General features: G+C 60.7%; 1 protein-coding gene across 1 annotated transcript in view; it reads left to right on the top strand.

The window, feature by feature from the left end:
• LOC311612903 (chymosin-like) overlaps positions 1-20233 on the top strand; it is a 188406-nt gene that overhangs the window by 47517 nt on the left and 120656 nt on the right. The window lies entirely within an intron of this gene.

The following is a 20233-nucleotide window of genomic DNA, read 5'->3' as shown; positions in this document are numbered from 1 at the left end:
GGAGGGAGGGGTGGAGGAGCATGCCACCAGACGTGGGCCTCCAGGGGAGGGGGACCGTGGAATTGGGGTTCTGGAGGCCACGCAGAGACACAGCGAGGGCGGCGTGCTCCCCTGGGCCAGGCTGACGGAGGAAGCTGGTCTCTCGATGGCCTTTCCCAGTCACAGCTCATCAGGGGGCTGGGTTTCATTATTTTGTCTGCCAGACCAGGTCTCTCTCAGGGAGAATAGTCCGCGCCTGAGATGCCCTCTCTGCTGGGGGTGGGCTCTCCTCGAGGCAGAGGAAGAGGGCCCGCGACTGGTCCCACACCTGGAGTCCATGGCAGCCGCTCCTGGATCCCATCAGCTGGTCCCACACCTCAATCCCATTGGCTGGTCCCACACCTGGATCCCATCGGCTGGTCCCACACCTCAATCCCATTGGCTGGTCCCACACCTGGATCCCATCGGCTGGTCCCACACCTGGATCCCATCGGCTGGTCCCACACCTCAATCCCATTGGCTGGTCCCACACCTGGATCCCATCGGCTGGTCCTACACCTGGATCCCATCGGCTGGTCCCACACCTGGAGTCCATCGGCAGCCGCCCCTGGATCCCATCGGCTGGCCACACCTGGGGAGCCTCCGCGGAGCCCGGGCTGCCTCTCACGTGTTACCTGGCCCGGCACTCACATAGGTCCATCTCTGAGCGCCTTGCAACGCAGGGTGGCAAGACGCTGGACTCGTGACGCTGGACTCGTGACTCACCGTCGAGCCAGTTTTCATTGTGGGTCCCCTCCTGGCACCGGCCGCCCTGTGGCCACACGCCATCTGCACCAAGTCCTTCATTGGTGGGCGTCTCTACCTGCAGTTCCATCCCCAGTCCTGGTGGGGGCGATGTTTCTCACATCCATTATTCTCTCTCTCTCTCTCCCTCCTTCTTCCCCTTCCTCCCTCCCTTCCACTCTCTCTACAAAGCAATGGGAAAAAATATCCTCGGGTGAGGATTAACAATAAATAATTTAATTAAATAGATAGATAGATCCTATACAATAGAAGCATAGCATGCAAATTGCTCCCTCCACTGGGAGTTCATCTGGAAGTTCGACCTGGGGCAGGGCCGGCTGGGGAAGGGAGGGAGACCCAGCAGCAGTTATCAGGAGGGAGTGGGGGAGGCCGCAGCAGCAGCTGGCAGGGGGAAGGGAAGAGGGCACAGCTGGCAGCCCTAGGGACCCTGCCAGGGCACGGATTTCATGCACCAGGCCTCTAGGAGACAGATAACAGTGTGGTGGGCTCATGGAAGAGAGAGGGAGAGACAGAGAGAAACATTGATGTGAGAGATTGCAACCAAGATACATGCCCTAGACCAGGATCGAACCCGGGACCCACTGGTCTGCAGGCCGACGCTCCAAAAGGCACCTCGGAATCGGAAACACCTGCTCCCGGCAGTTTTCATCCCTCCTTCCGGGCGCTTCTGTGTGGTCTTCTTAGAGGCTGCACCGGGGACTCCACGGCCTGCATTTCCCCAGCCCAACGCCTTCCCGTTTCACTATCCACTCCCCGCGGCGTCTTCCATACCCCCCACCTGTCTGCCTGGAGGGCGTTTTATTGTGTAAGAGCGTCTCCCGCCGTCCGGGCCACGTTTGTTCCCAAAACAGCACGGCAAAGAGCAGCTGTGACTGTGCCCGTTGCGGGGAGCAAAGTGACGCTCAGAGTAATTTCTGGGATGTCCCCGGCCACAGCTGCTCTGTGACACCTCACCGGACACGCTGGACCTTCACAGCCTCTCACCCCTCCAGCTCCTCGCCGATGGGGGTGAGGAAGGCGGCCGGGAATGACCCTCCTTAGGCTCGGGGAACTGGGCGGCTTGGCCAAGGCCAGGGGCGGGGCGGGGCGGGGCCTGAGCTGCCGGCTGCCTCTGGATTTAGCTGCTCGGCCCCCAGGGAGGCTCCGTCCGCAGAAGGAGATCTGAGCGATGCCGGCTGGCGGCGAGACTTCAGAATCGAGAGGCCGGGGCTGTTGCTGGAGGGACAACTGATTCTCCGATCAATGTGGGCATCATTTATTTATGCCTGGAGAGGCCGAGAAGGGGCCTGTCAGCAGAGGGGAGGGGGTGGGGGAGGGGGGCCGAGCGGTCGGTGTCCTGGTGCAGAGCGGGCCGGGCGCTGGGCAGGGGGCAAGAGAGCCCAGCCTGGCCCCGTCCTGGCAGAAAGCGCTTCTCCGGCCCCACCTCCTCCCAACCCCCCGCACAGGCCGTGGAGCAGTCTCCTTCCTCCGTCCTTCTGTCCGTTAAGAGAAACGCGACTCCCCCATCCAGCCCTGGCCTCCCCCGGACAGAAATAACCTCAGAGAGTCTGCTCTCGGGGCCGGAGCAAATGGAGGCTTTGGTGTTTCTCCAGAAAACACCGGTCTCAGCCTGATTCTTCCAGAACCGACCGGACTGGCTGATTTTCCAGCCGTGTCCAGCCTGCTCCGTGCCCAGGCGTGAGCCCCCTCAGCTCGGTCACGGACACGGGTACAGAGGCCACAGGGAGGGCTCTGCCCGGGGGTCAGAGGCCTGGTCCCGCCCGCCGAAGCTCCCCTCCCTCATCTTCTCTGCTAAGCTCGCAGCTTCCTTAGCTCACAAACGCGGGGGTCGAGGAGACGATGTCCAAGGTCAACGCGTAATCCCGGCGCCCCTGGAGTCGGTGGGGGGTCACGCAGAGCTGGGCTGCCTTGAGGCCGATGCTGTCACCGGCCCCGGCTTTTAAGAGTCATGTTCCTTCTTGCTGAGCATGGCGGCTCTTCTCAATGTTAGGATATCCTTGGAGGCTCATTAAATTGGTAAAAAATAAGTATTCCAGAACCTGAGACGCTGGAACACGCCTCCTGCTGATGGCGCCACGAACGGGCCCAGTTTTCCCAGAGAGAGAAGCAGGGTGAGGTGTGAGAGCTGTCACATCACTCTGCCCTTCGGCCCGGGAACCCCACGTCTGAGAGCGCACCCCAAGGGAACCGCCCAGAAGAAAAAGAGAAAGAGTCGTTTGTACTTAGAAATTCTATCTGTAAACACTGGGAGCAGCCCCAGTGCCCAGCATCGGGGTATGGCTTGAAGCCCACGGGGTAGCTACATTCTAGAAGGCGACGGAGCTGTTACCAATGACAACCACGGGAACCACGTCAGGAACCGTGTGGATGCGTCCGGATATCTGTGCCAACATCCATAGATCCGCATACCACAGAGAGGGAATGTTACTGCGTGTAAACGAAAACACACACACACACACACACACACACACACACACAATCTAATCGAATGCCATTTCCAGAAAAACCATATGAATAAAAGCATATACGATGCAGCCTTTTGGGTCTGACTTCTGTCCCTTAGCACAAGGCACCTGAGACCCAGGCGTGCCGCGGCGTGTAACGGTAGCTCGGTCCATCTCCTCCCCACACGCCCGCCATCGCCGGGAGGGGCCGGTGTGTTGATCCAGTAACCGGTTGCAGGACATTTGAGCTGTTCCCAGCTTTTGGTGGTTGTGTGGATAAAGCCACTATAAATATTCACGCGGTGGTTTTTGTGTGAATGTGAGCTTTCGTTCCTCTCGGGTAGATATCTCGGCGTGGGAGTGCCGGGTTGCACGTTGAATTTGGGGTTGGCTTTATAAGGAACGACTCGACGGTTTTAGAGGGCGGCCGGAGCGATGGGCAGCCGGTCGTGTCTGCGAGCCCGGTCCCTCCTCGCTCTCGTTAGTCGTTGCCGTGGTGAAGGCTTTTTATTTCGGTCGCTCTAAGAGGAGTGCCGTGGTGTCTCCACAGACGGTAAAGCCACACCCGGGCGGTGCTATTCTGCATTTCTTCCACGTGGAGCCCCTTGGAGAGGGCTTGTTTCCCACCCGTATATCTGTCTGAGTGAACTATCTAAACCTCCTGTCGGACTTGAGAGGAGGCTGTTTGTGTTTTCTCAGGGTTGAGTTGCGAGAGTTGGTGCAAGTCCCGTGTCAAATGCCTAACTTGCAAACATTTTCTTCCAGCCTAGGGCTTGTCTTTTCACTCTCCTCATAGCTTCTTTCACGGAGTAAAAGTTTTTAATAAAGTTCCATGGGTCATTAAAAAAAAAAATAGATTGTGCTTTTGGTGCCACTTCTAAGAACGGTTTGCCTAACGCAAGGTTGTAAAGGTTGTTCTCCCCAGTTTTCTTCTAGCAGTTCTGTAGTTCTGTTTTCTAACTCTCGGGCTAGGATACCAGTACACTTTGAATTGCCTTGTGCTTATGGTGTAAGAGCTCATGAGTGTTCCGAGGGGGTTTGCCTGGGCCTGGAGTGGAAGGCCCTGCCCAGGAGGAGCATGGGGCTTTTTCTAGGGACCTGAGGATTGACAGAGAGAAGACACCAGGTTTCCCCTCACCGATGGACATCAGACCTGGGATTGGGACATTGTCTCCAGAAAGCCTCAAGGAGGAGGGGGCTTGGGATGGGCATGAGAAGAAGGCCCAGGAAGTGCTCATCCGGAAAGCTGTTGAGGGTGGGGGACCTGAGGGGGAGGAAGGCCTGAGCTTTTAGAGGGAGAATGTTTAAAAAGAATTGGAGAAAAGGCCCCAGCCAGTTTGGCTCGTTCCCCGCCCTGGTCTGGGCGTGTGTGGAAGGCAACCAATCGCTATGTCTCTCTCACTCTCTGGTCTCTCCCTCTCTCTTTCACTCTCTCCAAAAATTAATGTGAAGCCAAAACCGGTTTGGCTCAGTGAATAGAGCGCAGGCCTGCGGACTGAAAGGTCCTGGGTTCGATTCCGGTCAAGGGCATGTACCTTGGTTATGGGCACATCCCCAATAGGGGGTGTGCAGGAGGCAGCTGATCGATGTTTCTCTCTCATCAATGTTTCTAACTTTCTATCCCTCTGTCTTCCTCTCAGTGAAAAATCAATAAAATATATATATTTTTAAAAATCAATGTGGAAAAGTCTCCTCGGGTGAGGATTAACAAAAAAACAAAACAAAAAACAAACAAACAAAAAAAGAACTGGAAAAGTGACTGCCATGCTCTGGGGTGTCCTTCCTATGATGTTTTCTGAAACAACGCTGATCACGTTGGGCCCACAGGGGAAGTGGAGGCCGGGGCTGGACAGAACGGCCCTGCGGGACCCCTCAGGAGCGTGTCATTGGCGTGGCCCTGACGGCGCCATCTGTGCCCGGTGTCCTAGATGCTTCCTCCGAGGCCGACCTGTCACTTTTAGGTCAGCCCCAGCCTGGGAAGCCGTCTGGTGACGAGATGACCGAAACACAAGCTCCCGCCTGCCAGATGGGCACCTCCCCCTCCCCTTGGCATCCCGGGGGGGGGGGGGGGCCAGGCACAGCACCAGGGCCACATGGGGGTCCTGGGCCCTGGGCGGGAGGTGTCCCTCCTGGGAGAGGGGCCTGGAGCCGGGAGAGGTGGCCTTGGCAGAGGACTGAGCTTCTGGACCGGTCTGTCGTTCCGGGGGAAGGCTTTCTTCCCTCTGCCAAATATGGCGACTCTCCGGCCTAGGTCAGGGAGCTATTCCTGGAAGGCGGGCGGCCTGCCAGTGTTCCAGGCGGGAGCTGACCTCGCTGGGTAAATAAACGCCGAGGAGCCACGGCCCAGCCCCCCAGGCAGGGCTCCCAGGAGGTGAGGGCCAGAGAGACAGGGAGCTGAAGCCCCCCCTTTTCAGCCCCTTGTTCTGGGTGCACATGGCACCTGGCTCAGGCTCTGAGCCTGGGGGGAGGGTCCCGGGGAGCAGTGTCTGTGAGCCTGGCCAGCCTAGGCCTGACCCGGGGGGCATGGGGGCAGGTGGCACTTCCAGGGCGAACGGGTGACATCACTGGGATCCGGGCCTCTCTTTGGACCGGAGAGAAGAAAGCTGAGAGGGCGTGAGATTGACATCAGTGAATCCAGGAAGTGTCTCAGGGGTATGAACTCAGACTTGACATTCATAGTCCGGATGCTGGAGGGGAGGGGGGTGCTGGGCGGTGGGCTCACCCCAGCTCCCTGGACGAGCCGGGCAAGCTGCCTCAGCCTCCTCAGCTATAAAGTCCCAGGCTGTCAGGAGGAGTGACTGGCACATTGGAAAAGCATCCTGTCTGGCCCTGGTGCATGCAGGGTAATGAGAGCAGGGATCACCTTGCCACCGTCACCACCATCACCACCATCACCACCATCATCATGTGATCCTTTTAGTAATGAGACTTTGGTTAGTGCCTTTGGGGTCACAGATCAGAGACCACCTTCCACAGTTAGTTCTTAAGTGGCTCTGGCGGAGTGACCTGACCACGGTGAGCCTCAGTTTCCTGGTGTAAACAGAGCTCATCATCATCATCATCATCATCATCATCAAACCTTCAGAAAAGTGTTGGGGGAAGTCAGTGACTCACTAGGAGAGCACCTGGCTCAGGATAGGATGCACATAATTCCGTTAGATGGGGGAGACCCTCATATCACAACAGAAGGTCATTTTAGGGCCCCCCCAAAGAACAAGTTGACAAAGTGGGGGTCACCACACGGGGCTTATTACCTCAGAGGACGGTGCAGGTTAGTGACGGAGTCAGGAGTGTTCCAGGGACAAGTGAGGAAATCCCATCAACTTCCCTCCAGAAAACAGACCCAGTGCCCGAGGGGGTTAAGCTGGGCTTCAGGCACGGCTTGATCCAGGCGTGTTTAACAATGGCGCCTGTGTCAGGCCTCTCTTTCCCAGGTGTCTTTCCCAGACAGGCTTGCTCCTCCTCAGGGCCAAGCGAGCTGCTGCTGGTGCCCAGTGTGCACCATTCCGCAGCGACGCTGATTTGTTGTAAGCAGAGCCTTTCCTCAAAAGGGCTGTTTGGGTCCTATGGCCACCCTTGGACAAGCGACTAGATTGGGCCTGGGTCACGTGCCCAGCCCCACGGCAAGGCCTGAGGGCCCTTTGATGGACAGCCCCGTTGGAGTCCAGGGGGAGGGGGGCGGGGCATTCCCATAAAGCAAAGACTCGTGCAGTTACCAGAAGGCAGTGGGCTCGCTGGGCAGCCAGGCGAGTTAAAAATATGCGAGGTGAACCCCTGGGTGAGCTGATGCATCGTCTTAATGGGCTGCTGAGGGGAGGGGTGTGCTTGAGACTTCATCCTCGGGGTCCCCAGGTGCCCTGGCCGGGCAGGATTCAGAGATGGGGCACTCCTATGCACACAGCAGACCCCCAGGCTGCCCCAGCCCACACCCACACCCTCACCTCTGCCTTCAAGGCTGCCTGAGAGGCCAGACTGCCCCCCCCCCGCCCTTGCTAGAAGGGAGGGAGGGCCTAGGCATCTGAGGGTCTGAAGGCTGTAAAGTCACACCTGCTTGGATGCACGGGGGGGAGGGGGGATGGAATGGGAGGCAGATGGCCCTGGAAAGATCCCTGCCCTTGGACTTGGCCGCCGAGGGGCTGCCGCCAGCCCTGCCCCCTCCCAGCTGCGTAACCTTGGCCACAGTCCGCCTGCTGCCCTCGGCCTCCGCCTCTGCCAAGCCAGGGGCCGGGCCGGCCGGTGTGTGATGTCTCTCCCCGTGCTGACACTCTGGAAATCTATGAATGTTATTAAATTCATGAATCGGCTTCTTTGCCTGGAACGAGTCAGCTTAAAATACATGCAAATGGCGCTAAGTATAGCCGCTCCCTTGCTGAGGAGGCAGCCTGGCAGCCACGGACTGTGAACCGGGCGGCGGCACGCAGGTGGGAGCAGCCCCGGCCGGGCCGCCCGCGGCCGCCGCCTCCGAATGCCCCCGGGCTCTGGACCCTGCCCAGCCTGGAGTCCCGAGGCCTGTCGTCCGCGGGGAGGGGAGAGGCAGCCGCTCTGGATGGGAGCCTGGACGGGCCGGGATCCACCTGGCCCCCGGCTTGTGTTATCTCATTCAGTCCTCCCCGCGGTCCTCAGAGGAACCCGTGGGAAAGCCAAGGGCGACCGACCCCTTGCCCACGGCCGCACGGCGAGGCAATGCCGAGGTTAGAACCCGGGTCTGGCTGACTCCAGAATCCCCGCCTTCCCTCCCACCCCCGGCCCGCGGGGTCTCCCCTCCACACGCCCAGCTCAGCAGGGTCATGGACCTGGGTGGGCCCTGTGCTGTGGCCCAGGCCGAGCCTTCATTCATTCCCTCCGTCAGTCATTCATCCCCTCCGTCAGTCATTCATTCCCTCCGTCAGTCATTCATTCCCTCCATCAGTCATTCATTCCCTCCGTCAGTCATTCATTCCCTCCGTCAGTCATTCATTCCCTCCGTCAGTCATTCATTCCCTCCGTCAGCCTGTGCCCAGAGCGCCTGCCGTGCGCGGCCCCATCCCAGGGCCTCTGAGCGGAGGCAGAACTCTGAACAGGACAGACGTGGTCTCGGTCTCCTCGGGGCTTCTGTGCTCAGGGAGAGGCAGAGTGTGACCATGGGGACGAAGACATGAACCACAGACTGTGCTACGTGCTCAGAGGGGGACAGAGCAGGCCCCGAGACCCCCGGGGGCCGGCGTGGAGGGGCTGCTTAGGAGAGACCCGCTCCCTGGGATGGCGCCGCCCCACCCTGGAGCGGGCGGAGGCCCCGGGGCCCTGGCTCAGCACTTTTTCCCGTGTCTTTCTGAGCCCCCGTCTCCTCACCTGAGGAAGGAAGGAACGGTACCCCTGGGAGAGGGGACTCCGGGGCTGGTAGACTGTACCGTAAGCAAAGCACCCACTGGAGTGGCTGGCCCGTGAAACCCACCTGTCTTCACTGTCACCGTACTTTCTGTCCCGGGCCCGGGGCTGCACCATCGAGGCCCCCTGTGGCTGAGCCCAGAGGCCACCACGCGTAGGGTGGAGGGGGGGACCAGGCCAGGAATTGGGGCCCCGGACCCAGTCCTGGCTCTGCTGTCTGCTGCTCAGTGACCGTGGCAGAGGAGTCCTGGTGGGTCCCGCCCGCCCCCCAGGATGCCGTGCCGCACGGGATAGAAAAACGCTCCTGACCGCTCTGCGTCCGTCCAGCTCCCCGTCCGACCAGCTGCACGGCCTCGGCACGTCTCTGTCCCTGGGCCCAGTCTCCTCCTCCGCGGGGACTGACAATAGCCACCTCGCTCTCACTGTGTGGCCGGGGGAGGGAGGGAAAGGGGAGGCGGCCACACTGGGCCCCACGGTCCCCGCCCTCCGCCAGCGGCAGGCGCCCTGGTGAGGACTGCAGGGCCGGAGAGAGGACCTCGGGCTGCGGGCTGGCCCCGGAGCTGCCCTGCAGGTGGGGGCTGGCCTGCGTCTCGGGAGCCGGCTCGAAACAGCTGTGCTCCACGGCGGGGAATGGCTGGGTGACGTCAGCATCCCACATCCCCCATCCTGAGGAGCACGGGGCTCGGATGGTACCCGCCTCTGGACAACCGGAAGAGACAGAGGCAAACCGGCAGCCTCAGGTCCCGCTGTGTGCCAGGGAGCCCTCACACCGACCTTTCACAGGGCGACGGCGTGGTTCCAGAGAGGTTAAGGAACCCGCCCAGGGTCACACAGCTGGGAACCGAATTCGAACCCAGGTCCGTCGGACTCCCAAAGGCACAGCCTGCTTTGGCATCTCGTGGTTGGGAGGGGCTTCTCGTAGCCCTAGGGGCTCCCCAGACCCCACCCCGCAGCCTGGTCAGCCTGCTGGGGTTCAAGCCCATTACCGATGGTCCTACTTTTTTCCCAGGACCCCCCGCTGTTTAACCCACAGCAGGCTCCGCACCCCGACTCCTCTGGCCTCGGACCAGTCTGGACCAGACTCTCCTCAGACGCCAGTGGCCGGCGGCAGGGCCGGCGTGCCTGCTGGATGGAACCCAGGGGCGGTGCGTGAGGCTAACTCCCTCTGACAAGCCGGGAGCCGTGCCCCGGGGGCTGGCCAAGCCGCCCCCAGGGGCGCTCCCGCTGGCAGGGAAGCCGCCGATTGATCTCGGAATGAAGTCAGGGCCAGGCCTGGCTGGACGTCTGGGCTCTGACCCTGCCCTTGGCTCCTGCGACGGGCCAGGGTTTGCTTCTGCGAAGGCAGAGGCTGTGGCCGGGCCGGTGGGCCCTGTGGGGTCTCTGGCTGGGAAACAGCCCCTCCGGAGCGCTCTGGGGTCCCAGCGAGGCTGTGGAGGCCGCGGGGCCCGACTCCTAAGGGGAACGGACCCCGCGGTAAGCGGACTCTGGCCGCCAGGTGCCGGCTGTTGCAGGCCGAAGGCGCGGGGTCATCCTGGCCGCTTTGTGTTTTTCATCGCGTCCATCAGTACCAGGCCTGTTGGCTCCACTATGTCTCCAGATTCCAGATTCCAGCTTCTCTGCGGCCTCGGGGGTAATCAGTGTCCACCCCATTGGGGCGTCAGCAAGGACTGAATTCGCTAACAGGCAAGGTGCTCAGGACAGGGCCTGGCGCAGAGCAGGTGCCATATCAGCATTCTTTACTGTCCGTCCCGGGAATCGTGCGTTCACTCTGTCCTCCCTTACCGGGCGCCCATCCATGTGCCATTGCTGCTTCGGGGTTCATGGCCCCCCGGCCTCCCGTTTAATCCCCCCCTCACCTCGTCTCCGGAGGCAGGAGGCATCTCACCAGATGCGGGCTTTGACATCGTTGCTTCTGATCCCCGGGTCCTGCAGAGCTGCCCCGTGCCGGCTCACACAGCCGCTCCGCAGATGTTCGCCAGGGGAGGGAATGGCAGTGCGGGGGCGCCACCCTCGGCCACATTCGGTGCGGACAGACCGCCTGCCGGGCCCCTGAGAGGTGTTTGAGATCAGGGCCTTGTCCCCCAGCAATTCTGCAAGGTGGGCAGCCGCACCCGCTTCGCAGATGAGGAAGTTGGGACCCACCGGCCCGTTACCCAGACGGAAAGCTGGCCCTGGGTTCGGGCCAGAGCTGAGGGAACTACTCATTGAGCACTGCTGGGTACCAGGCCTTGGAGGAACTATTGAGCACCTGCTGGGTACCAGGCCTTGGAGGAACTATTGAGCACCTGCTGGGTACCAGGCCTCGTGCCTGGAGACTTGCAATATGCATTTCATCCTCGGGGGCGGGGTGCCGAACCCCCTCAGGCTCCCTCCCTTCCTCCCTTTGAGGAGCTGAGGCCCCAGGGACCAGAGCTTCCTCAGGAGCTTTTAATAGAGGGATTGGCTTCCACACCCCGCAGCCGTATGAATTCCATTGACAGAAACACCGAGGCTGTTCCGACTCCATCGCACCTGCGATCCCCCAGCTTCCAGACTCTTCCCCAGGACGCCTCATTCCTCTGTTTCCCCGGAGGCGCCCCGGGACCCACGGACTCAGGGACAGAGCTGGAGGCGTGGCGATTTTTACTGCAGCGTCATTGTGAGGCTCCGGCCGGGGAGCTGGCCACCGAGGCTGAGGGGTCACATCAAGGGCATGAGACGGCTTTGAGGGCTCCCAGCAGCCGTGGGTCTGCATCCTGTCTGCCCCTCTCCTCAGCTGGGAGAGGTTGGGCAATGACTACGCCTCCTTGAGCTCCCATTTCCTGGTCTGGAAGGTGAGACGATGACAATGATCCTACAAAGCTGCCGCAAGGAGCAAACGAGGGAAGGCAGGCAAGGTGCCCAGCACGGTGATGTCACCGGGTGCATCGTGGCTGCATCTGACCCGTGGAGTCACTCAGCATGTTTACGGAAAACCCACTTTGCACCAGGAATCCGTCTTTTTCTTGACTCGATAGCTTCCCAGGGTCAAGGCCTGAGGTTAGGCTCAGACTGATGGAAGCAGTTTAGCTTTGGGCTTTGGCTTCACCGAGGCTCTGCCAGTCATGAGCTGTGTGACCTCGGGCTAGTTACAGAGCCACTCTGAGTTTCGGTTCTGAAAAATGGGTAGTGACTCTGTCCCAGGACTGCGGTGACACTGACCATATAACCATATTGGCACTTCACGAAGCAGCTGGCCCAAAGTAAGCCTCTGACAATATACATATTACATATAATATGTATTGTATACATGTATACGTATTTTAATACAGACAATATATAAATATAATCTATAGTATATATACACTACAATGCATGTGAAATATAACAATTCAACATATACACTTTATATATAGCATATATGATGATTTCATATAAACCAGCGTATTCAATATATTAAAATATATAAATATATATAACTTTTAAAAAGAAACTTCATGCCGAGACCGGTTTGGCTCGATGGATAGAGTGTCTGCTTGGGGACTGAAGGGTCCCGGGTTCTATTCCGGTCAAGGGCATGTACCTTGGTTGCGGGCATATCCCCAGTAGGGGATGTGCAAGAGGCAGCTGATCGATGACTCTCTCTCATCGATGTTTCTAACTCTCTATCTCTCTCCCTTCCTCTCTGTACAAAATCAATAAAATATATTTTTAAAAAATGGAAAAAAAGAAACTTCATGACAACCCTGTGAGGTAGGCATTGTAATCTCAAGTGGAGACAGAAAACAGAAGGGTCACATGGGTGATACCGTTCACTCTGCGGTGGAACCTGGACTCCAAGGCCCCACCTCTTTGAAGGCACCGAGATCCTCCTGCCTTCGCACCTGGGAGCCTTCAGAGCCCCTTCCGGGCTCTAGGCCCTGGGGACCCGGGAAGGGTTTGGCGCTGGGGCCGGTGTGAGTGAGGCAGGCCTGGGGCCGACGGGAGTGTGTGCTGGGGACAGGCCTTTCCCTGCGTGGCTCTGTGACAGCTGAGTCAGGTGACTCGGAGCCCCTGTACCTAAAGGCCACTCTACTAGTAACTTCGGAAGGTGGAGAGACATCTCAGTGGGGCCAGAGAGAGGTCAGGGGTCCAGCCGGCACCGTGTCAGACGCTGGGAACTCAAAGATCAACAAGACCCTTAAAGACGCCTGGCTTAAGCTATAGAGACAAGGCCCCATAAGCCACAGGACCCACGGGAATGGTTTTACTCACACAGAGGCTGGGGGCTCAGTGGAGAACATACTGCCTTCCATCCGGGCAGATGTGGAAGAGACAGACCTTCCTTAGCTCAGGAAGCCAGGCAGCTGGATCACCCTCCCAACTTCACTGCAGCCCAGGAGGCACGGCACCTGGTCAGCACTCAGGCTGGGCCAGGGGAGCGGCTAAAGAGCCTATGTCCTTCCTTGAGAAGCCATTGAGTTATGGTTGTTTTGCTTACAGACCTGAGGAGCAGGGGAGAGGGGTGGCCCAAGGGAACAAAAGGGGGAGGACCCTCAGAGCTGACAGTCACATTCAGAAGTGCCCCACCCCCCCTGGGGTCCAGGAGACACAGACTCACTCATTTGCATATCATTTAAATAGCACGCAGTTCACACCCAGATCGGTGCTTTCCCTACTCCGCGTTAACCAGGCCCAGCTGCTGCAGGGGCAGGCTAATGGGAAGGTAGGTCCGGAGATCAGGGTCAGGCCTAGCTCGGTGTCCGCCCCCAACTCACTGCGGGTGAATTCCCGTCTTCCCCAGGGCAGCGTATCCTACGCAGAGAGTGCAGAAGCATTTAAAAAAACCAAACTAACATATATATATATTGATTTTTTACAAAGAGGAAGGGCTAGGGATAGAGAGTTACAAACATCGGATGAGAGAGAATCATCGACCAGCTGCCTCCTGCACCCCGCCCCCCTGGGGATGTGCCCACAACCAAGGTACATGCCCTTGACCGGAATCGAACCTGGGACCTTTCAGTCTGCAGGCCGACGCTCTATCCACTGAGCCGAAACAGTTAGGGCCAGAAGTATTTTTTGAATCAGTATTTAAATTTTTTTTTTTTAAAGGACAATGACTGTGGGACAGTTTTCCTCCCTGGACTGGGAGAAGGAGAGGGGGTTTGAGTGTGACCAGCAGTTTCCATGTGTGGGGCCGAGGACAGCGGTGGGCCCTCCATGGACAAACACCTCCCCCTCCCGCGTCAGGTGTGATGTCAGGAGTTTCCCAGACCCTCTGAGGTCGCCTCTGAGCCTCTGAGCCCGGTCAGGAGCCCCTGGACTGGACAGGCGGACAGCCCTCCGCCTCTCACACCTCGGACTTCGGAGTCTCCTTGTCCATGTGGGTCTTTGGAGCGAGGGGCCCCGCGGGAGAGGGCGCAGGCGCTGTTTGGATGGGGCTCCCGCTGTGGGCCAGGTGGCCATGCAATCCCCACGAGATGAGGTAGAAATCCTGGTGCCTTTTCTAGAGACGAGACACCTGGGCCCCCGGTCCCGGAACCGATGGGCGGCAGCTGGGGTTCTCTAGAGTCGATATTGTGTCTCAGTGGTTCCAACCCAGCCCGCTCCTCCTGCTCACCCCCCGGCCCTCCGCACCCCATCAAGCACCTCTCTGCCGTGGGAGACACTGGCTAGGCGGACCCAGGCCGAGGCCTCTGTGCGGGGAGTATGCAGGACAGGTGCCCAGGCCGGGTGGAGGGCACACTCGAACTAGCTGAATGCCTTCCCCCATAAGTGAGGAAAGGAATGGGGCCCTGGCTGCCTTCGCTTCCCCACCTCTCAGCCCTTCCATGTCCCCCTTGATTACTTACCTGGCACCAAACCCTCCCAGCACCCGCCCCGCAGCTCCGTGGAGGCAGCAGCTCCGTGTCCGGCCGGCCGGAGGAACCAGCGGGAGGGACCCGGCCACAGGCCTGACTCAGTTTCCCGTCTCTCTGGGGGAGGGAGCCCCACTCCATCCCTCAGCTTGGGCTGCTCTGGGGGGTCCGGAGTTCTGGGCGCTCATGGTGACCCTCCACGTGCAGCCTGCTCCTTGCGTGGTCTCCTGGGGGCCGAGCTTGGCCCCGAGGCAGGGGCGGACCCCCAGGTCCTTAACGAGGGACGCGAGGTGGGGGGTGCCAGCTGGTGGCCGAGGGCAAGGATCTGCCACAGGCCACACAACGACCCCTTAGGAGCCGTCTGAACGCCAAGGAGTCCAGCTTCGCAATAGAGGAGCCCTCGGAGGAAGTCAGATGGATGTGCCTCCGCAGCACGTGTGTCTGTGTGTGTGTGTGCCTGTGTGTATGTGTATGTGTGTGCATGTGTGTGCATACGTGCGTGTGTGTATGTGTGAGAGAGAGTGTGCGTATGTGTGTGTGCGCGCGTGTGTGTGCATGCGCCCCGTGAGAATCTTCTCCAAGGAGGCGCCACTGCTCACCTCATGGCTGGAGACCCAGGCCCCTCCTCCTGGGGAGGCAAAGGGTGACAGGCTTCTCCTGTGAGAGGTGAGGGCATGGCTGGTCCAGACCCTGGGCACCCACAGGAGGGGGCGGGGTGGGGGCGGTCTGAAAATGCAAAGGTGGGTGCGGTGGGAGTCAGGGAGCCCCAGGGGTCTGACTGCCTTTGGCCTTCAATCCGAGTCTCCCTTCCCACGCATCCCCCAGCTCCCCAGAAAACACCGGAAGCCCAGCTCCGATGACGGGGGGCGGGGGAAGCCCAGCCCCTGCCATCCGCCCGACCACAAGCTCGTGGGCACCGGTCACAGGCTCCTGAGGGGCCCGGAGAGCCGCCCAGTCCTGCCCTGGTCCCCAGGGCCCTCTCCCTGCAGACCCCGAGGTGGCGGAGGGTGAGGGACTCACACGGGCATGCTGTAGGGACCATCCTCTGATTGGGCGAGCAAGAAGGCGGACACGCTCGCTGTCTGTCAAAATTTTTATTTTTATTTTATTTTTCCATTTCACACAGAATGATGTTAAAATAAATCCTCAGTAATATATATTTATACACGTATTTACTCGTGTTAGTATTTACAGAAGACTGTGGCGCTCTATGGAGACTATGTTCACCCACGGGCGGGTGGACAGGCAATGTTCGTTGAGGCACGTATGTACACATATATGTATAACCTATGTACAGACATCAGACCCTACGGACACAGGAACTCTCAGGGGCGGACGTCTGGGCGGGGCAGTGTTGGTGGGGCTGGAAGCATCCGGGGTATGTCAGCGGGAATGTCAGACCTGCAAGTCCTGTGCGACGCAGGGGCGGCTGGTGTCTAAGTTACCGTGAAGCAAGCAAACGGTTAAGAGACTCCCACCCCCCGGGAGTCGTCCCCACGAGTCCTGTTCCGCCGCCTGGTGCTCCCATTGGTCCCCAGCCTCTTATCACCATGGAGACCCCGGTTTCCTTTGGCATCACGCTTACGAAGCTCGAGCACCGCCTTTGGAGTTCCTTCTCCTGTCGATCCCAGGGAGCTTATGTGTCTGCCTCTCTCTTTCCTCTTTGGCTTTTCAGCGAGCGATCGAGACAGGACAAGGGAGGGCAGCTACAAAGCCGTGCTCAGCGGAAGGAAGCTGGTGTGGACCCGAAATCGGAGGCTGGGCTGCATGAGCCTGCGGGAGCAGCCGTTTCCACACTGTGTGTGTGTGTGTGTGTGTGTGTGTGTGTTGCATAAAACCCCAGAAACAGCCTACAGAAGCACACCAGCACGCAGGGCTGGGGAAGAAGACAGCCCCTGCACCCCTGAGCCTTGCAGGCGGGTCCCCGGAAGCGAGAGAATCCCCCTCCACGGCTGGCACCACCAATCCCGACTGTTTCAAGCTCGCCCTTGGTGGAGGCAGGGCTGCAGGACGCAGAGCCGCGGGCCCAGGCTCCCTGGGCCGGGCGCTGTGTGCAGCTCCATCCTGGGGCTTCCCAGCTCCCCGGGCCCTGCCAAGGAGGGAACCGGCCAAGCACGACACCCGGAGGAAACTGGGTCGCCGGAGCCCACGTGGAGGCAGAACTGGGGCAGGCGCAGGGCGCGTTCAGACCCTCCGGAGCTGGCGCGCACCCTCGCCAAGGCCAGCCGTGCTTCCTGCTCTCCTCCCCGCTGCCCGGGCGCCGTCCCTCCCGCCCCCCGACAGGCAGGTCACCGGCCTCGCCCTGCCCGCCGCCGGCTAACGGGCGGTCCTGTCAGCAGCCGGCAAGGCAATCGTTTGGTCCTCCCAGCTCCCGCCTGGCCTCCCCAGCAGCCCGGAGTGTGGGGGCGGCTGGTGTCTCGGGGTGGTTTTCCTGGAGCGGGGCTGGGAGGCCTCCCGGGAGGACCGAGAAGGGGCACGGGACCGAGTCCTCTGGGTCGTACCAGCGGTCCTCGCATGGAGCCACCTCCATCTGACCAGCGTGGCCGCCGTGGCCGGTGCTGGGGATGATGGGAAAGCACAGGCAGGCTCTCCCGCATCACCTCCACCCCCCAGACACCAGCGAGGGATCCCCCAGCCCTGCCCAGAGAGAGCGCACACAGGGAGGCACACAGGGTGACTCCGCTCCCACCGGCTGCTTCTCGTCCCACCGGCCGTCACACACCTCTGTTAGAACAGCGTCGCTTTCCGATCTCCCGAAACTCGAGCCCAGGGCACCAGGGCCGAGCCACCGAGAGAAAGCTAAGCCGGATCCGCCCAGGCCAGGCCTTCCGGCTCCCACGGCCCCGGAACGATAGCGTGGGGACTGGCTTTTCGGGTCCTCGGCGGCGAGGCGGCCGCTGACCGGAGCGGGCAGCACCACGGACGGAGCACCTGGTCCGAGGGCAGACGCCCCTGTGCCCCTGAGTCCGGTGCCCCCCGCGAGGGGAGGGGAGAGGGGAGAGAAGGGAGCCCGAGCTTTTGCTATGAAAGAACCGTCTTTTGGAGGGTTCTCTCCACGGAAGGGATAAGCTGACTGGGGTGTGTGTGTGTGTGTGTGTGTGTGTGGTCAGAATGCAAAGGAAGGTCGTCTGAAAGATTCGAGTGAATTCGGCTGATTTCCTGGATTTCGCCAGATTTATTCGGGGAGGCTCCGGGGACCGGTTCCTGTGCGACTCGCTCGTTTTTAAACACGGGTATACATATGTACATATACTATACACCTATATACACAGACATATGCATATATGGAACGCCGCCGAGAGCTCAGGGCCGACAGACAAACCCAAACCTCCGTGAACCAGGATCCTGTTTTCTGACACAACTTGCCGTCGAAAGAGGCAGATGCCGGCCAGGGCGCCCCCCGAGGGAGCCACGCTCCGCCCGGCCGGCCGGCCGGCTCCCGGGGACGCGGGCAGCCAGCGCGGGGGCCAGCTCTTTGGTCTCCTCCGTCCGCTCTGCACCGGGGGCTCTGAGGTTCAGTGTTGACCCTGAGCAAGGCAAGGCCTCCGGCCGCCGGCTTCGAGCAGTGGACTCCCCTCGGCGGGGGCGTGTCCACGAACCTGCTTCCGAAATGTCTTTTTTTTTTTTCATTTTCTTTTTCTCCATCACAAAGGCTGGACCGACACCTGCTTCCCCACCCCCGGAATCGCAAAAAAGCAAAGCAGGACGGACCCTTCCCTGAGGATTTCGCTGTGCACACGTGGACGGAGCAAGGCAGACTGGAGAGCTGGCTACCCTCCCCGGATGGTCCAGTCTGAACACTAATCTCACAGGTTTATTATTTATTTTTCCAGGAAAGGGGGCCTCTTCTGAAGCCCCCTCACTAGGTGTGCAAATATTTGTGCCGCGGCACACCGCAGCGGGGGAGGGGTCTTTGTGTCATGAGCGTCGCGTCCTAACCTCCCCACCCAGATGTCCGTCTGTCCCAGAGGCCTCTGCGCAGGGCGGCTTCCCGCCCCCGTCGCCCTCCAGGAGTCCCTCTGGGGGCGCGAGGCGGCTTGTGGTGAAGGACAGCCGGAGGGCAGCTCCCACCTCTGCCCGGGCCACCGGTCCCAGGGCCAACTGCCGACCACATGCCCCGGCACCCACGTTCCCGGAGGGGAGGGGAAGGGAGGGAGGACACAGGTCGGTGATGGCGGTTTGAGCATGGGGATGATCTGTCATGGCTCAGGATGAGGCACTCCTGTCTACCAGGGAGCGCTCGCTGCAGGCTCTCCTTACGCCCTGCCAGGCCGCCTGAAGGTCAGAGAGACGGGCTGCCTGAGGTCACCCAACGCGCACGCCGCGGGAGAGCAGACAGAAGGGGGAGGTGGAGGGAGGGAGGCGAAGGTGGGGGGGGGGGGGAGAGGGACAGCGGCGATGGGCTCAGAGACCGAGAGGGGCCACGGGAAGGAGACAGGTGACAGAGGACGCCTTCTCCTGGGCCTGCCGTGTGCGGGCCCCGCACCCCGGCACCCGTGTTTACATTCCAGACGGAGGTTTACATTCCGGGACGGGGGCACGTGAACTTGAACTCGCGGGGAGGAGGAGAGGGAACGATGGGGAGGGGGGGTGGGAGGGCAGGGGGAGGCTGTAGCGCCACGGGCATGGTCTGACCACCCAGGGACTACCACTTCGGTCCTGAGAACTAGGTTTTGAAGTAGCTATTGCTAAAGAAAACAGTCACTATTTATTTTATTGCACTTTTCCTCTTTAAAAAGATTCGCACGCGGACGATGAGACATGGAGCTGAGCTGTGGGGGAGGGGGGGGGGCGGGAAGGAGGGGCACGTGAACTCAATCCGCTTGAGGAAGAGACCAGCCCGGCTCCACCTGCCCTGCCTGCGGCCTCGATGGGCTGGTCTCAGCCAGGGCCCCGTCTGAGGATGGGGGTGGTGGTCCCGGGAGCCACGGGGCCGCCTCCCTGCAGCCAGCGGCCAGCGAGGCGGCTCAGATGGCTCACTCTCTTAATGAGGTTAGGTCAGGGGTTCGAACCTGGCCATAGGCCCTTTGCCACGGCTGGGGGCCCCTCCACGGTGCTGCCACGGAGCCCCCTGGACTTCACAGCCCACGTGGACCTGCCCTCCCGGACCAGGTGGCCACCACCCGGTGGAGGCTCCTGGCAATGCCCCCCAAAGAGCCAGACCTGGGGCGGGGCTCCCCACCATCCGCCGAGTCAACACGCCAAAGCACCGCGCTCCTCCTGCCGGACCCGGGCGGAGGGTGCCGCCTCGCGTGCAACGTGCCAACCATCCTGGGGTTTCCTTATGGGAAAGCCGGCCCCCGCCCCTCTTCCTAACCCCCAGCCCGAGCCTCTGCAGAGGGCACTGCCTTGTCCGCATGGATTGGCCTGATGCGCATACCGACCAGGACGTCACTGGGCCAAAGTCCTCACCGCAATGGAGCGAGAGGCCCAGAGGGAGCAGACAGGAAGCCCTACTGCGCGCCCCACCCAGGCTGGGGGCTCGGGCCAACTCAGCTTTCAGGGGAGCCCCTTCCACACACTCCCCCTGGGGCCCACCTTATAATGCTAACCTCCTGGTGACACTCCTGCCCATCCTCAGAGGCCCAGCTGGGAGGGATTAAGGGGGGGCAGGGGGGAGACGGGAGAGGAAGAGCGGGGGTCCGACACCACAGAAGCTCGGGGAGCACCCAGCCTTCACTCCGTCCTCCCTTAACATCCGGCCCCTGAAGAGCTTCCTCGGAAATGGGACCGGCTCGGCCCCCCCTCTCTCCACCCCCCTCTCGCCCCGACAGCCCACCCACCGGCCCGGAACCTCTCTCCCTCCAGCCTCCGGAGACCCCACCTTTTCCAGAGACGGACCCT

Source organism: Pipistrellus hanaki, assembly GCF_964339955.1.
Source record: "Pipistrellus hanaki genome assembly, chromosome: 18".
Lineage (NCBI taxonomy): Eukaryota > Metazoa > Chordata > Mammalia > Chiroptera > Vespertilionidae > Pipistrellus > Pipistrellus hanaki.
The sequence above is the reverse complement of the archived record's forward strand: the minus strand, read 5'-3'. Positions and strand labels throughout refer to the sequence as shown.